The sequence below is a fragment of the Heterodontus francisci genome, chromosome 24 (assembly GCF_036365525.1).
Source record: "Heterodontus francisci isolate sHetFra1 chromosome 24, sHetFra1.hap1, whole genome shotgun sequence".
Classification (NCBI taxonomy): domain Eukaryota; kingdom Metazoa; phylum Chordata; class Chondrichthyes; order Heterodontiformes; family Heterodontidae; genus Heterodontus; species Heterodontus francisci.
Window position 1 is genome coordinate 79,625,834 of NC_090394.1, and position 15,489 is coordinate 79,641,322.

The 15,489-nt window shown below is 43.4% G+C and overlaps 1 protein-coding gene across 1 annotated transcript in view; it reads left to right on the forward strand.

The window, feature by feature from the left end:
* The window catches only part of ankfn1b (ankyrin repeat and fibronectin type III domain containing 1b), a 1,028,185-nt gene that overhangs the window by 291,416 nt on the left and 721,280 nt on the right, over positions 1–15,489 (forward strand). The window lies entirely within an intron of this gene.

Sequence of the window (15,489 nt, forward strand, 5' to 3'; positions counted from 1 at the left end):
AGGCATAACTAATGTCTTATATAAATTCAACATAATCTCCTTCCTTTTGTACTCTATGCCCCTGTTAATAAAATCTAGGATACTGTATGCTTTATTAATTGCTCTCTCAGCCTTCAATGACTTATGCACATATACACCCAGGTCCCTCTGCTCCTGCACCCCTGTAGAATTGTATCCTTTATGTTATATTGTCTCTCCATCTTCTTCCTACCAAAATGAATCACTTCACACTTCTCCACATTGAACGTCATCTGCCTTTTGTCTGCCCATTTCACCAACTTGTCTACTTCCTTTTGAAGTTCTACAAAAGGCTACGGGCCAAGTGCTGGAAAATGGGATTAGAATAGATAGGTGCTTGATGGCCGGCATGGACACGATCGGCCGAAGGGCCTGTTCCTGTGCTGTATAACTCTATGACTCTATCCTCCTCACAGGTCACAATTGTTCCAAGTTTCGTATCATCTGCAAATTTTGAAATTGTGCCCTGTACACCAAGGTCTAGGTCATTAATATATATCAGGAAAAGCAAGAGTCCCAACACTGATCCCTGGGGAACTCCACTACAAACCTTCCTTCAGCCTGAAAAACATCCATTAACCACTACTTTCTGTTTCCTGTCACTCAGCCAATTTTGTATCCATGTTGCTACTGTTCCTTTTATTCTATGAGCGATAACTTTGCTCACGCAAGTCTGTTGTGCCACACCTTATCAAAAGCCTTTGAAAAGTCCATGTACACTACATCAAAAGCATTGCCCTCATCAACCCTTTCTGTTAACTCTTCAAAAAAACTCCAGCAAGTTAGTTAAACACGATTTTCCCTAAACTGATCCATGCTGGCTTTCCTTAATTAACCCGAATTTGTCCCCGTGACTATTCATTTGATCCCAAATTATTGTTTCTAGAGGTTTCCCCACCACCAAAGTTAAACTGACTGGCCTGTAGTTGCTGGGTTTATCGTAACATCCTTTTTTGAACAAGAGTGTAACATTTGCAATTCTCCAGTCCTCTGGCACCACCCCTGAGTCTAAGGAAGTCTGAAAAATTATGGCCAGTGCCTCTGCAATTTCCACCCTCACTTCCCTCGGTATCCTTGGATGCATCTCAACTGGCCCTGGTACTTTATCCACATTAAGTATAGACAGCCTATCTAATACATCCTCTTTATCAATTTTAAATCCTTCTAGTGTATTAATTACCTCCTGTTTTAATGTCCTGGGTAGCATCATCTTCCTTAGTGAAGACAGATGTGAAATATTCATTTAATACCTCAGCTATTCTCCCTGCCTCCATGCATAATTCCCCCGTTTTGGTCCCTAATCGGCCTATTCCACCTTCTACCACGCTTTTGCTATTTATATGCCTATGGAAGACTTTGGGATTCCCTTTTATGGGAAGTCTCTTTTCATACTCTCTGCTTCTTATTTGCCTTTTCACTTTCCCTCCGAACCTTCTATATTCCACCAGGTTCTCCATTGTATTATATACCTGGTATTTGTCATCAGCACACTTTTTCTTCTTGATCTTCATCTCTATCTCTTTTGCCATCCAAGTATCTCTGGATTTGTTTGCCCTACCTTTCTTCTTCAAGGGAATATACCTTGACTGTGCCCGAACTATCTCCTTTTTGAAGGTAGCACATTGTTCAGGGGGAGATGGTGGCATAGTGGTAATATCACTGAACTAGTAATCCAGAGGTCCAGGCTAATGCCCTGGGGACATGGGTTCAAGTCCCACCATGGCAGCTAGTGGAATTTAAATGTAATTAATTAGTAAGTTCAATTAATTGAATTTAAGAAATCTGGAATTGGAAGCTATTCTTAGTTATAGTGCCATGAAACTATCATCGATTGTCGTAAAACCCATCTGGTTCACTAATGTCCTTTAGGGAAGGAAATCTGTTGTCCTTACCTGGTCTGGCCTACATGTGACTCCAGACCCACAGCAATGTGGTTGACTCTTAACTGCTTTCTGAAATGCCTTAGCAAGCCACTCAGTTGTCAAGGGCAATTGGGGATGGGCAACAAATGCTGGCTTTACCAGCGACACCCACATCCCATGAAAGAATAAAAAATACTGTTTTTCCTGCCAACCTTTTGATTCCAATTTATTTGGCCCAGATCCCATTCTTACCCCATTGAAGCTGGCTTTCCCCATTTAATTATTCTTCCTCGAGATCAGAGTTGTCCAACATACAGCCCCTGGGCCAGGATCTGGCCTGCCAAAGGTTTCCATTTGGCCTGCGGATGTATTTCAGAGATGAGAAATTTTCCATTGTCGTCTTCTTTCAGACCGCCTTTTTAAAAAGAGAGAGAGCGAGAGAGAGGAGGAGCGGGACAGGGGTGGCGGGGGGTGGGGTGGTGTGGGGCAAACAAATCCAGAGATACCTGGATGGCGAAAGAGATAGAGATGAAAAAGAGAGAGAGAGAGGGGAAAGAGAAAGATGGGGGGGACAGAAAAAGGGGGACATAGAGAGTGAGGATGACACAGGAAGGGGGGAACAACACAGAGGGGCGAACACAGAGGAGGAACACAGGAAGAGATAGAGAGAGAGAGAGAAAGAAAGTGATGAAGATCACTCCTGACAGATTGACATCTATCTGGAATACTCCACTTCACTACAAGTGTGTGGGCAAACATTGACTACTTGTGCAAGCCAAGAAATGCCAGGCGTCTCACTCAATCAGTGTCCAACATAGTGATGAGAAAGTAAGTCAACAAATTAATCTTCATCATTTCAAGCTTCTTCACAAAAATGCACATTTGTTGTTTTGATTAACAGTAAGATAAATTTTTAATGCCTTTATCTTTCCAAAATTGTCTCACTGGCCCCCTATGTATGACAAAAATTGTAATATGGTTCCCCCACGCAAAAAGGTTGGACAACCCTGCTCCAGATAGTTCTTTGTTCTTTCCCATAACAAACCTAGACCTTATTACACAATGGTCACTGAACCCTGAATGTTCTCCTACTGATATTTGGTCCACCTCATTCCCAAGAACCAGGTCCAGCACTGCCTCCCCTCTCAGTTGACTGGAACTGTACTTCTGTAGAAAACTTTCCTGAACACAGTCTAGGAACTTTTGCACCTCTCTGCCCTTCACACTACTACCATCCCAATCTCTGTTTGGATATTTGAAGTCCCCATTATAACTCCATCAGCTCATCCAGAATGTCCCTCCCAAGGACAAAATTGGTGTCATTGGCAATTTCAATGCCAGTGTGGGCAATGACAGCCTGGCATGGAAGGGAGTGCTCAGAAACTATGGAGTTGGAAACTGCAATGAAAATGGACATCTACTCTTGGAACTCTGCAGAAAAGCAGCTGTCCATAACCAACACCTTTCAACAAAAAGATTGCTTCAAGAACACATGGATGCATCCCTGCTCTAAACACCGGCACCTGATAGATTACATCATGGTGCACCAGTATGACTTAAAGGATGTCCTGCATACTAGAGTCATGCCCAGTGCTGACTGTCATACAGACCACCGGTTTGTTTGTTCAAAGCTGAATTTCCATTTCAAGCCTAAGCCCAAGAACAGGCCCAGAGACAACCCAGCAAAGAAATTTCGAGTCAGCAACCTGCAAACCTCATCATGCAGAGATAGATATCAAACAACCTTACAGACTAGACTGGAACATCCTGATCTCACTGCTGATTCCACTTCAGAAGAACTCTAGAAACACATCAAAGCTGCAGTACTGGATACTTCCAATGAAATCATCGGACCCAGCACCAAGAAGAATAGGGACTGGTTTGATGAAAATGACAAGGAAATGCAAGATCTGCTCACAATAAAAAGGTCAGGTCATCAGGCTCACCTGGCTCAGCTGGCCAGCCAAGAGAAAAAGACAGCCTATAGTCAAGCATGCAGCACCCTTCAATGTAAACTGAGAGACATCCAAAATGACTGGTGGATTGCACTTGCAGAAAGAACTCAACTGTACGCTGATACTGCCGACATAAGAAGTTTCTATGAAGCACTAAAATCTGTCCAGGACCAGCATATCAAACCCAAAACCCCGAGGAGCACTGATGGCAAGACCCGACACACCGACAAGGAGCGACCTGGATCGCTGGTCACAGCACTTTGAAACTCTCTTCAGCATCAAGTGCACAGTGCCATCAATCGCATCCAACAACAGGCTGTCAAAGAAGAACTGGATGAGAGCCCAACTCTGGAGGAAACTGTGACCGCCATCAACCAGATGAAGAACAACAAAGCCCCCGGAGACGATGGAATTCCACCTGAAGCCTTGAAGCATGGTGGCTGTGCCCTGTATACCAAGCTCCATGAGTTTTTCATGGCCTGCTGGGAACAGGGCAGGATTCCACGGGATCTTCATGATGCTGTTATCATCAATTTGTACAAAAACAAAGGAGAAAAATCAGACTGCTCCAATTACCGTGGGATCATCCTCCTTTCTATTGCTGGGAAGATCCTGGCTAGAATACTTCTGAACAGGCTTTTGTGGAAGAAAATCTCCCAAAGAGCCAGTGCAGTTTCAGAGCAAACAGAGGCACCACAGACATGGTATTTGAACTCGGGCAATTACAAGTATCGTGAGCAAACCAAAGGCCTGTATGTCATTTTCGTAGACTTCACCAAGACATTCGACACTGTGAGCAGAGATGGACTTTGGAAAATCCTTGAAAAACGTGGATGTCCACCCAGGTTCCTGACCATGGTGAAGCAGTTTCATGAAAATCAGTACAGACAAGTCAAGCAAAATAGTGACCTCTCAAGTGCCTTCCGTATCTCCAATGGTGTGAAGCAGGGATGTGTGCTGGCTCCAACCCTATTAACCATCTTATTCAGCATGATGCTGTAGCAGGCAACGGAAGTCCTTAAGGAGGGAGTTTATGTACGCTTCTGGACTGAGCGAGGCCTTTTCAACCTCTGGCATCTTCAGGTTCACACAAAGCCATAAGAAAAACTCATCCGTGAACTTCTTTTCGCCGATGACTGTGCTCTCCTGGCCCACAGTCAGTCAGACCTGCAACGTATAACAACACGTTTTTCCGAGACGGTACAACTCTTCGGACTAAAAATCAGTTTAAATAAAACTGAAGTCCTACATCAGCCTGCACCCCAAGAAGAATATAGACCACCAAGCATTGTCATCGAGGGAACTGAGCTGAATGCCGTCAAGCAATTTACTTATTTGGGGAGCGTCATCTCGTTTGATTCCACCATAAACAAGGAAGTGGACAATAGGCTCTCAAAAGCAAACAGTACATTCGGCAGACTCTACAAATGTGTGTGGAGCAACCACAGCCTCAGAGCACAGACCAAACTCAAAGTGTACAAAGCCATAGTCCACACCATCCTTCTGTATGGCACCGAATCATGGGTCCTATACCGCCATCATGTACGCCTTCTAGAGCGCTTCCATCAGTATCCTCAAGATCTGCTGGCAGGACCGCATCACAAACATTGAAGTACTGGAAACAGAGAGCTGACCACTGGTAAACGGAACAGAGGAGCCCCATGCAAACATTTCAAGGACTCCCTGAAGTCCCTCTCTCTGTGCCACATCGACCATCGCCAGTGGGAGGCGCAGGCCATAGATCGTGATGCCTGGAGATGCTACATCAGGAGGGCTACACACACCTTTGAGACTGAGCGAAGAACCAGCATGAAAGAGAAAAGGAGGAGAAGGTTAGATCCAATTGCCCCGAGCAGCCACTACACCCTCACTTGTACCCTCTGTGGGAAAATCTGCCGGTCACGGATAGGTCTAACTAGCCACCAGCGAGGTTGCAACCAATGAGTACAAGCTTCTTAAAATCCTTGTCTGCGAAGAAATGCTAAGAATTCTTGCATCTCTCTGTAATTTCGTTGACAATTTGTTCCTCTTCTTCCTTTCCACTAGTTGGTAGGCCTACAGACTACAGCATGCAATGTAACTGTACCTTTTTTTGTTCATTAGTTCTAGCCAAATAGATTCCGTCCTTGACCTCTCTGGGATATCCTCTCTCTCCAGCACTGCAATGCTCTCCTTAATCAATACCGCCACTTCTACCCCCTTTCTTCCTTTTCTTTCTTTCCTGAACATTTTGTATCCTGGAATATTTAACACCCTTCTTTGAGCCAGGTCTCTGTTATAGTCACAACATCTTGTGGTCTCTCTGCCGGGACCAGCGGCGGGCATAAAAAATGGCAGCTAGCACGCATGGGTTACACGTGCTATGCCACCACAATCTTGAGCCTGGTGGCTCATTATCATATGCAGGGCGGCCGCCCCCCACCAATCACATGGCGGGGGCAGCCTTGGCAATGCCGTAAATGGCATCAACTGTTTCTGCACAGGCGCTGGCGTCGTTTTCAAAGTGCTGCGAAGAAACTGCAGAGTTGCCACCTCCCCCACTCCAACTACACCAAAAATACATATTTACCCCATTGTCCCCCCCTCAACTACACTACCAATGCCAAGTTCACCCCTTCTTCCCCCAACTGCACTAACATACCCTACCAATATGAAAACATTACTAAAAGAACCATATGACCCCTAGCCACCCATTCTAATCCCACCTTCCAGCACCTGCTCCGTATTAGAATCTCACCAATAGTAATAAACCTTATTTCAAAATGAAAGGTAAGACTCACCAGCTACTCACCTGTTACTTGTTGTTAATACTTAATGTTTTATGAAAGGGTAGATATAAAGAAGATGTTTTGACTAGTGAGGACACTGAAACTGAGGTACAGAAGGATCTGGGTGTCCTGGTACATGAATCACAAAAGGTTGGTTTGCAGATACAGCAAGTGATTAGGAAGGCAAATGGAATGTTGCTGTTTATTGCAAGGGGAATGGAATATAAAAGTAGAGATGTTTTGCTACTGTTGTATAGGGTATTGGTGAGACCACATCTGGAGTAGTTTTCGTCTCCTTCTTTAAGAAAGAATTAGAGGCAGTTCAGAGAAGGTTCACTCTATTGATACCTGGGATGGCGGGGGGTTATCTTATGAAGAAAGGTTGGGCAGGTTGGGTCTGTATCTATTGGAGTTTAGAAGAATGAGAGGTGATCTTATTGAAACATGTAAGATCCTGAGGGGTCTGGATGCTGAAAGGATGTTTCCCCTTGTAGGAGAGACTAGAACTAGGACACAGTTTAAAAGTAAGGAGTCACCCATTTAAGATGGAGGTAAAGAGAATTTTTTTCTCTCAGAGGGTTGAGAGTCTTTGGAACTCTCTTCCCCCGAGACCGGTTGAGGCAGGGTCATTGAATATTTTTAAGGAAGAGGTAGATAAATTCTTGACTAACAAGGGAGTCAGAGGGTATTGGGGGTAGACGGGACAGTGGAGTTCAGGCCACAATCAGATCAGCCATGATCTTAAATGGCAGAGCAGGCTCGAAGGGTCCGAATAGCCTACTCCTGCTCCTAACTCATATGTTCGTATGTAACTAGGGGCCATAAATATAAGATAACCACTAATAAATCTAATTGGGAATTCAGGAGAAAAGTCTTTACTTAAAGAGTAGTTAGAATGTGGAACTTGTACCACAGGAGTAGTTGAGGCGAATAGTATCGATGCATTTAAGAGAAGCTAGATAAGCACATGAGGGAGAAAGGAACAGAAATATATGCTGATAGGGTTAGAAGACTGTATGGAGCATGCTCATCTGGAGCATAAACACCAGCATGGACCAGTTGGGCTGAATGGCCAGTTTCTTTGCTGTAAATTCTGTGCAATTCTATGTCCCTGTGCCTTGTGTAGGTAAGAAAATTGAAGTTTTAAAAAATAAATGTCAGACACAATTTTTGTCTAAATACCGGTGTCTTTTAGGTACAAAATGCAGGAGTGTTTATTGTTTTAAAAAAAACTACCTACCCCTTATACCTTTCCCAACCTTTGGCCAAACAATTAATCAAAATATACCAATCTCAATCGAAAATGAAGGTCTTTGAAAGTGATGGTATAGCCTTTCCACTGATCCACTTGGCATTCTGAAGGATGCTCAGGTGCTGACAGGCTTGCTGTAGCAGATGGAACAGCTGTTTCACACTGTTAGAGCCTGGCATTCCCTACCCATTTAATTCAAATGGTACGTGTTCCGACAGATGTATTTAAGTGCTTTGAGTGTAATCGTAACCCATGCCTTGGAATTAGCTGCACATCCTGTGGAAACAAAGCAGGCAACAAAAGAATGGAGGAATTTTTATGAACAGGAAAATGAATGATCAAGCCAATTCCTTTTCAATAGATCAACCATATGTACCTGCCTTGGCACAATATCCTTCAATCGTTTCCCCAGGGAACACATCCAATGGCCTCTTGAAGCTTCTACCAGCTATTTCAGTATGTTCTGGTAATTTACTGTGCCATCCGATTTACTGTTTGGGTGAAAAAGATCTGCCTGAGCTCCCTTCTTGCTCCAAATAGCCTCATTTTAACTCTTATTTCCTTGTAAACTGAGCTTTGGAATTCTCGATTTATTTCTGAATTTGGCAGCACTGTCCCTAATTTGGTACTAATCAGTAATTTCACTTGAATACAGTAAAGAAAGAAAAATCTGCATTTCTACAGCGCCTTTCACCACTTCAGGACATCCCAAGCACTTTACAACCAATGAAATACCTTTGACATGTAGTCACTGTTGTAGTGTGGGAAATGTGGCAGCCAATTTGGCACAGCAAGGACAGCAATGAGATAAATAACCGGATAACTGTTTTTTGTGATGTTGTTTGAGGAATAAGTATTGCATGCGAACATACGAATTAGGAGCAGGAGTAGGCCATTCGGCCCCTCGAGTTTGCTCTGCCATTTGGTAAGATCATGGCTGATCTGATTGTGACCTCAGCTCTACTTTTCTATCTACCTGCTATAACCTTTGATTCCCTTGTTAATCAAGAATCTATCTAACTCAGCCTTAAAAATATTCAATGACCCTGCCTCCACTGCTCTCTGCGGAAGACATTTGCACACACAACCCTCAGAGAAAAAAATTACTCCTCATCTCCATCATAAATGGGAGACCCCTTACTTTTAAACTGTGTCCTCTAATTCTAGTCTCTCCCATAAGGGGAAATATCCTTTCAGCCCCACCCTGTCAATTCCTTTCAGGACAGCAAGCGAATACACAATAAATGGTGAGATACTAAGAAGTGTAGAAGAACAGAGGAACCTTGGAGTGTGTCTACAGATCCCTGAAGGTGACAGGTCAGGTAAATAAGGTGGCCAAGCAGGTATAAGGAATACTTTTCTTTATTGACCAAGGCCTAAGGTATAAGAGCAGGGAGATTGTGCTAGAACTGTATAAAACAGAGAATACAGAGGGGATTTACGAGGCTGTTGCCAGGAATGGAGAATTTTAGCTATGGGGAAGTATTGGATAAGCTGAGGTTGTTTTCTTTGGAACAGAGGAGACTGAGGAAAGATTTAATTGAGGTGTATAAAATTATGAGGGGCCGCGTTAGAGTGGATAGGAAGGATTTCTGTTAGAGGGTACAGATTTAAAGTAATTGGTGGAAGAATTTGAGGGGAGTTGAGGTGTAATTTTTTTTCCCTCAGAGGGTAGTGGGGGTCTGGAACTCACTGAAAAGGTGGTAGAGGCAGAAATTCTCATTGCATTTAAAAACATTTGGATATGCACTTGAGGAGCTGTAACCTACAGGGCTGCAGACTAAGTGCTGAAAGGTGGGATTAGACTGGATAGCTCTTTTTGTGGCTGGTGCAGACATGATGGGATGAATGGCCTCCTCCCGTGTCATAAATCTTTCTATGTTTCTATGTCCTTGTAGGCCTTACCCCATCCATACACAGAATGGCTGGTATGTGATCTGAAAACATGTCACACTGGTACTTAGCAGTTGAGGCGCATTGTTGGACTAGAGTAGAGGGAGCTTTAATTTGTATCTAACCCCGTACAGTACCTGCTCTGGGAGTGTTTGATGGGGACAGTGTAGAGGGAGCTTTACTCTGTATCTAACCCCGTGCTGTACCTGTCCTGGGAGTGTTTGATGGGACAGTGTAGAGGGAGCTTTACTCTGTATCTAACCACATGCTGTACCTGCCCTGGGAGTGTTTGATGGGACAGTGTAGAGGGAGCTTTACTCTGTATCTAACCCCGTGCTGTACCTGTCCTGGGAGTGTTTGATGGGACAGTGTAGAGGGAGCTTTACTCTGTATCTAGCCACGTGCTGTACCTGCCCTGGGAGTGTTTGATGGGACAGTGTAGAGGGAGCTTTACTCTGTATCTAACCCCGTACAGTACCTGTTCTGGGAGTGTTTGATGGGACAGTGTAGAGGGAGCTTTACTCTGTATCTAACCACATGCTGTACCTGCCCTGGGAGTGTTTGATGGGACAGTGGAGAGGGAGCTTTACTCTGTATCTAACCCCGTACAGTACCTGTTCTGGGAGTGTTTGATGGGACAGTGTAGAGGGAGCTTTACTCTGTATCTAACCACGTGCTGTACCTGCCCTGGGAGTGTTTGATGGGACAGTGTAGAGGGAGCTTTACTCTGTATCTAACCCCGTACAGTACCTGTTCTGGGAGTGTTTGATGGGACAGTGTAGAGGGAGCTTTACTCTGTATCTAACCCCATGCTGTATCTGCCCTCGGAGTGTTTGATGGGGACAGTGTAGAGGGAGCTTTACTCTGTATCTAACCCCATGCTGTATCTGCCCTCGGAGTGTTTGATGGGGACAGTGTAGAGGGAGCTTTACTCTGTATCCAATAAGCAGAGGAAAGTCAGGCAGGTTCCTTTACATGCGTATGCTCCAACCTGTTATATCCCAGAAAGCCATTTGATGAAGGATAGAACTGAAGTCGATCTTTACACACTTTTTTATAAGCATTTATTTGTAGAGTTACATATTACAAGCATACACCTCCTCACCCAACAACCAAAGTTTCAGTCTGTGTCTATTTATAGGGGCTCAAGTGAATCACCAGTTAATGCCCACCACTTGCATGCAATTAAGCACAATTAATATACAATTGACACAACCTGCCCAATTTTCTAAAGGAGATGTAGTGTGCTTTGTCATAAACCCAGGAAAATCTTCGCTAAATCTTGCCTAAAAAGATATCTTATATTACCTTTCTCCAAGTCGTAGGATTTCTAATTTGTATGTTTTAATGTTTAAAAAATGCATTTTAGAATTGAAAAAATATGCAACATGTATGATCTAGTTTTTTTTCTCAATTTAATTTTGTGTGGAGGGTGCACCATTACTGAGAGCATCATAAACCACAGTAAAGTGCTCAACAGCAAGTCCTCCAAAACCATACATGTGTTTACACTGCAAGACTTTCTTAACTTGCTTTCATATTGGTGTCAGAGAGACGTTCATACTTTTGGTCCCCAAAACATTTTTTATCAACTCTTCAAGCCCCACTCCAGGCCTTAAGCACGTAATTCAGGCTGACACTTCAGAGCAATACAGACAGAGAGAAGGAGCTGCCAGTAAGGCCTGTAAGTTCTACTGAACCACAAAATGTGGAAATGTGTATATTTGTTTTTCCTCCTATTTTTCCTGGCCAGATGCTGGACATTTGGTGATGTTCAGCTCCACAAGCCCTGACAGTACTCTACTATCCCACCTGAGTAGTCATTCCTCACGTAATCAGAGTGAGTCTTCATACTGAGGATACCCTCCATCATGCTGTGTGGCACTACCACTGTGCTAAATGGGATTGAATCAGAACAGATCTGGCGGCTCAAAACTGGGCATCCATGAGGCGCAGTAGAGACCATCAGGAGCAGCAGAATTGTATTCAAACACAATCTGTAACCTCATGACCCAGCATATCCCTCACTCTACCATTATCATTGTTATGACCAGATGAGAAAGGTGTCTAGGGGGTCCCTCTCAGCCTTCACCTGGTCTTACTGTAACAGGGCTTAATTTTAACAACAGTGTTTTTAGCTCCCCCTTGGTGAATCCTTGTTCACCGCTTTCCAATTATAAGGCAAAGAAACCAGCAACAGGTATTCTTAGGTTTAAAGAAGAAAAGTTTAAATTTATTAAACTTAAACTTAAACTCTAATTCATTTGGTGCCTATGGATACATGACGTGTCCACACTAGCATGTATAGGTGATACACACATGTAAATAGAGACAGAAAAGAGCAGAAGAAAGATAGAGTGGAAAAGTTTGAGGCAATATATGAAGAGTTGTTATTACGGTTCTTCGAGTTCACTGTAAAGTCCTTGATTGTAGGTAGATCTTTTCGTTGGAGCCCAGTATTCTTCTTAAATCTTGAAGCTGGAAAGAGGTGAAGAGGGCACACTTTCTAAGTGAATAGCAGTCATATGAGCATTGCTAACTTGTAAAGTGAGGGAGGCCCATATTGAGAGGGCAAAGTTTACTTCATTTATTTTGCTGTTACAAGGAGCAGTAGGGAATTGTTTGAAACTCACTGACAAATTTTGTTCAGATCATTCATACATTTTGTATAAAAATAAACCAGTTTGTTGGTTTACAGTTGGTCTTATCTCGCTGTACTGCTGATCAATCCACCTTCCGAAAGATGGAGAAAGGTATACAAGTGCATGCGTGAGATCACAGAGAGCTCTGATGAAAGGTCATTGACCTAAACATTAACTCTGTTGCTTTCTGCACAGATGCTGTCTGACCTGCTGAGTATTTCCAGCATTTTCTGGGGTTTTTTCAGATTTTTTTTAGCATTCACTTTAGTGTTTATGTGAGAAACCATATTGTTCTGGCCCACTAGATTTTGGACAGTAAAAGTATACAGCTGATCACAGTAGTTTAAAAGCTGCACATGTGTACCAACAAAGGACATGATGCCTTATATTAGCCCAGTTTCCTGCAATACAGGAACTCCTGTGTTTTCCTTGGAGAATGATTAGTGTATTGATGTAGATCAGTAAATGAGGAACAGTGGGAAAGAGAGAGCAATATGTTGAAAGGGACACACAGAAGCAGAAAAAAAGTTGGAAAGAAAGGAGAGAAAGAGAAGAAAACAACAGAGACATGCATGTTCAAAGACACAGATGCAGAAAGAGCATGACACATAAAGATACTTTGAAAGGATAAAGAAACAGTATACTTGGATATTGGAATACAGAGTAAAATTTCAAAATTTGCCAATGATACCAAATCTGGAGGTGTGGCAAACAGTGATGGTGATACCAATCAACTACAACAGGACATAGATAGTCTAGCAGAATGGGCAGAAAAGTGGCAGATGGAATTTAATACAGAGAAGTATGAGGTGATACATTTTGGCAGAACCTTTAGGGAGAAGCAATATATACAGGGACAGTTCTAAAGAGAGTGTAGGGGATTTATGTGCATAGATCTTTTAAAGTGGCTGGGCATATTGAGAGTAGTTAGCAAAGCTTATGGGATCTTGGGCTTCATAAATAGAGGCATTGAGTACAAAAGCAGGGATGTTATGCTGAATTTTTATAAAGCTCTGGTTAGGCCACAACTAGAGTATTGCATCCAGTTCTGGCCATGAGAATTTAGGAAGGATGTGAGGATCTTGAGAGGGTGCAGAGGAAATTTAGCAGAATGGATTCAGGGTTGAGGAAATTTAGCTACAAGGTTAGGTAGGAGAAGCTGGGGTTGTTCTCTTTGGAGCAAAAGTGGTTGAGGGGAAATCTGATAAAGGTGTACAAAATTATGACAGGTTTAGATCAGGGTGACAAAGAAAAGATGTTCTCATTAGCTGGTGGTACAAGGACTAGGGGTCACAGATTTAAGGTTGTGGGCGAGAGATACAGGAGGGTACAGGAGGAAGAACTTCTTTACACAATGAGCGGTAATGACCTGGAACTTGCTGCCTATGAGGGTGGTGGAAGTAGAGAAAGAGAGTTAACTTTTCAGGTCTGTGATCTGATGAAAAGTTAACTCTGTCAGTCTTTACACAGATGCTGCAAAACCTGCTGAGTATTTCCAGCATTTTCTGTTTTTATTTTATCTCTAGTATTGTGTAATGAGGCAGGATTAATTGGTAATCTCATATTAAAAGGTTCGTTAGGAAAAAGTAATTGTCATACAATTGAATTCCATATTAGGTTTGAGAGCAACATACTCGAGTCCAAATCAAGAATCTTAAATTTAAATAAAGCGAATTACATAGGTATGAGGGGAGAGCTGACTAAGGTTGAGTAAATAGACTAAAAGTTATAGTGGTGAATAAACAATGGTTGGTGTTTCCCTCAAGTTAGCACCTTCCAGGAACTCCTGCAACCGAATAGGCTGCAGACATATAGGCTTTCGTCTTTCCTCTGGACACCAGCTGACAAAGTCAAGAGTGGGGTGCAGATGCTAAGCAATTCTGCACCTCCCAAAACCATGCCTACCCAGCTAGCAAAGAAAGGTAACCTTTCAGCTTGGAAGCTGGAATGTGAGGACTATGTGCCCTGGAATGAACAACGACCCACACTCCACAGCAAGTATACACAAGACAGTCCTGATTGACCGTGAACTACACAAGATTGGTTTTGACATTGCCGCTCCACAAGAAACCAGATTAGCCATCATAGGCTGTATTCAGGAGGCTAATTACACCTTTCACTGGCATGGAAAGAGTGCTGAAGATTGCTGTGAGCATGGTGTAGGCCTCGCAGTGAACAACCAGCTCACACAGTCAATTGAACCACGAGTAGCAACGTTGGCCTGCCTCATCTCCCTGTAGCTATCGTCTGATGGCAGCACAATCAACATCATATGCGTCTACACACCAACTCTGAACGACAGCATCTCAGATAAAGAGCATTTCAGTGACTCCCGAGGTGACGTTCTGAGGAATGTCCCAAATGGCGAGAGGCTATTAGTCCTGGGTGACTTCAACACACGTTTCAGTGCAACTTGCCTCAGTCGTCATTGGGCAAAATCAACGATAACAGATAACACCTTTTCCTAGGGCCTACATTGCCACAAGGTATCATGGTATCACCCAAGTTCTGGACATTAGCACCAACTAGACCTAGTCATCATGAGGAGGTGCGATCTGCCCAGTGTTCTTCACACCCACACCTACCACAGTGCAGAATGCGATACCGACCACACTCATCAGCAGCAGAGTGTAGGTGCACCCCCGAAATTTTCACAGCTCCAACATGATGCCCACCACACATCAACATCCCTTGCACAAGCAATGATGCCAAATACCAACACTTTGCACTGTCGCTAGAACGCTTGTTACCCACCAAACCCTGAACAGGAAGCACCAATGCTGGCATCGATGAAGCTTGGAAGTCACTAAGCTTGATCATCTATGAAGCAGCAGAAGCATCATTTGGTAAAGCCGGAACCTACAACAAGGGCTGGTTTGAGACCTCCTCAGCTGAGATGACATCTGAGATGATATTCATTCCCCAAAATGTTTGCAGCACCACTCACACACGCATTTACTCTCACATGCACTCTCAAGAAAGATAGACGAAAAAGGGTAAGAATTCAAGGTGTGATAGGTGCTCATGGTTTCTGGTAAATCTGTTGCATCTTCTAAGTAGGATGGTCTGTTTTAAAGGTGCAGGCCTGGGTTGTTTGCA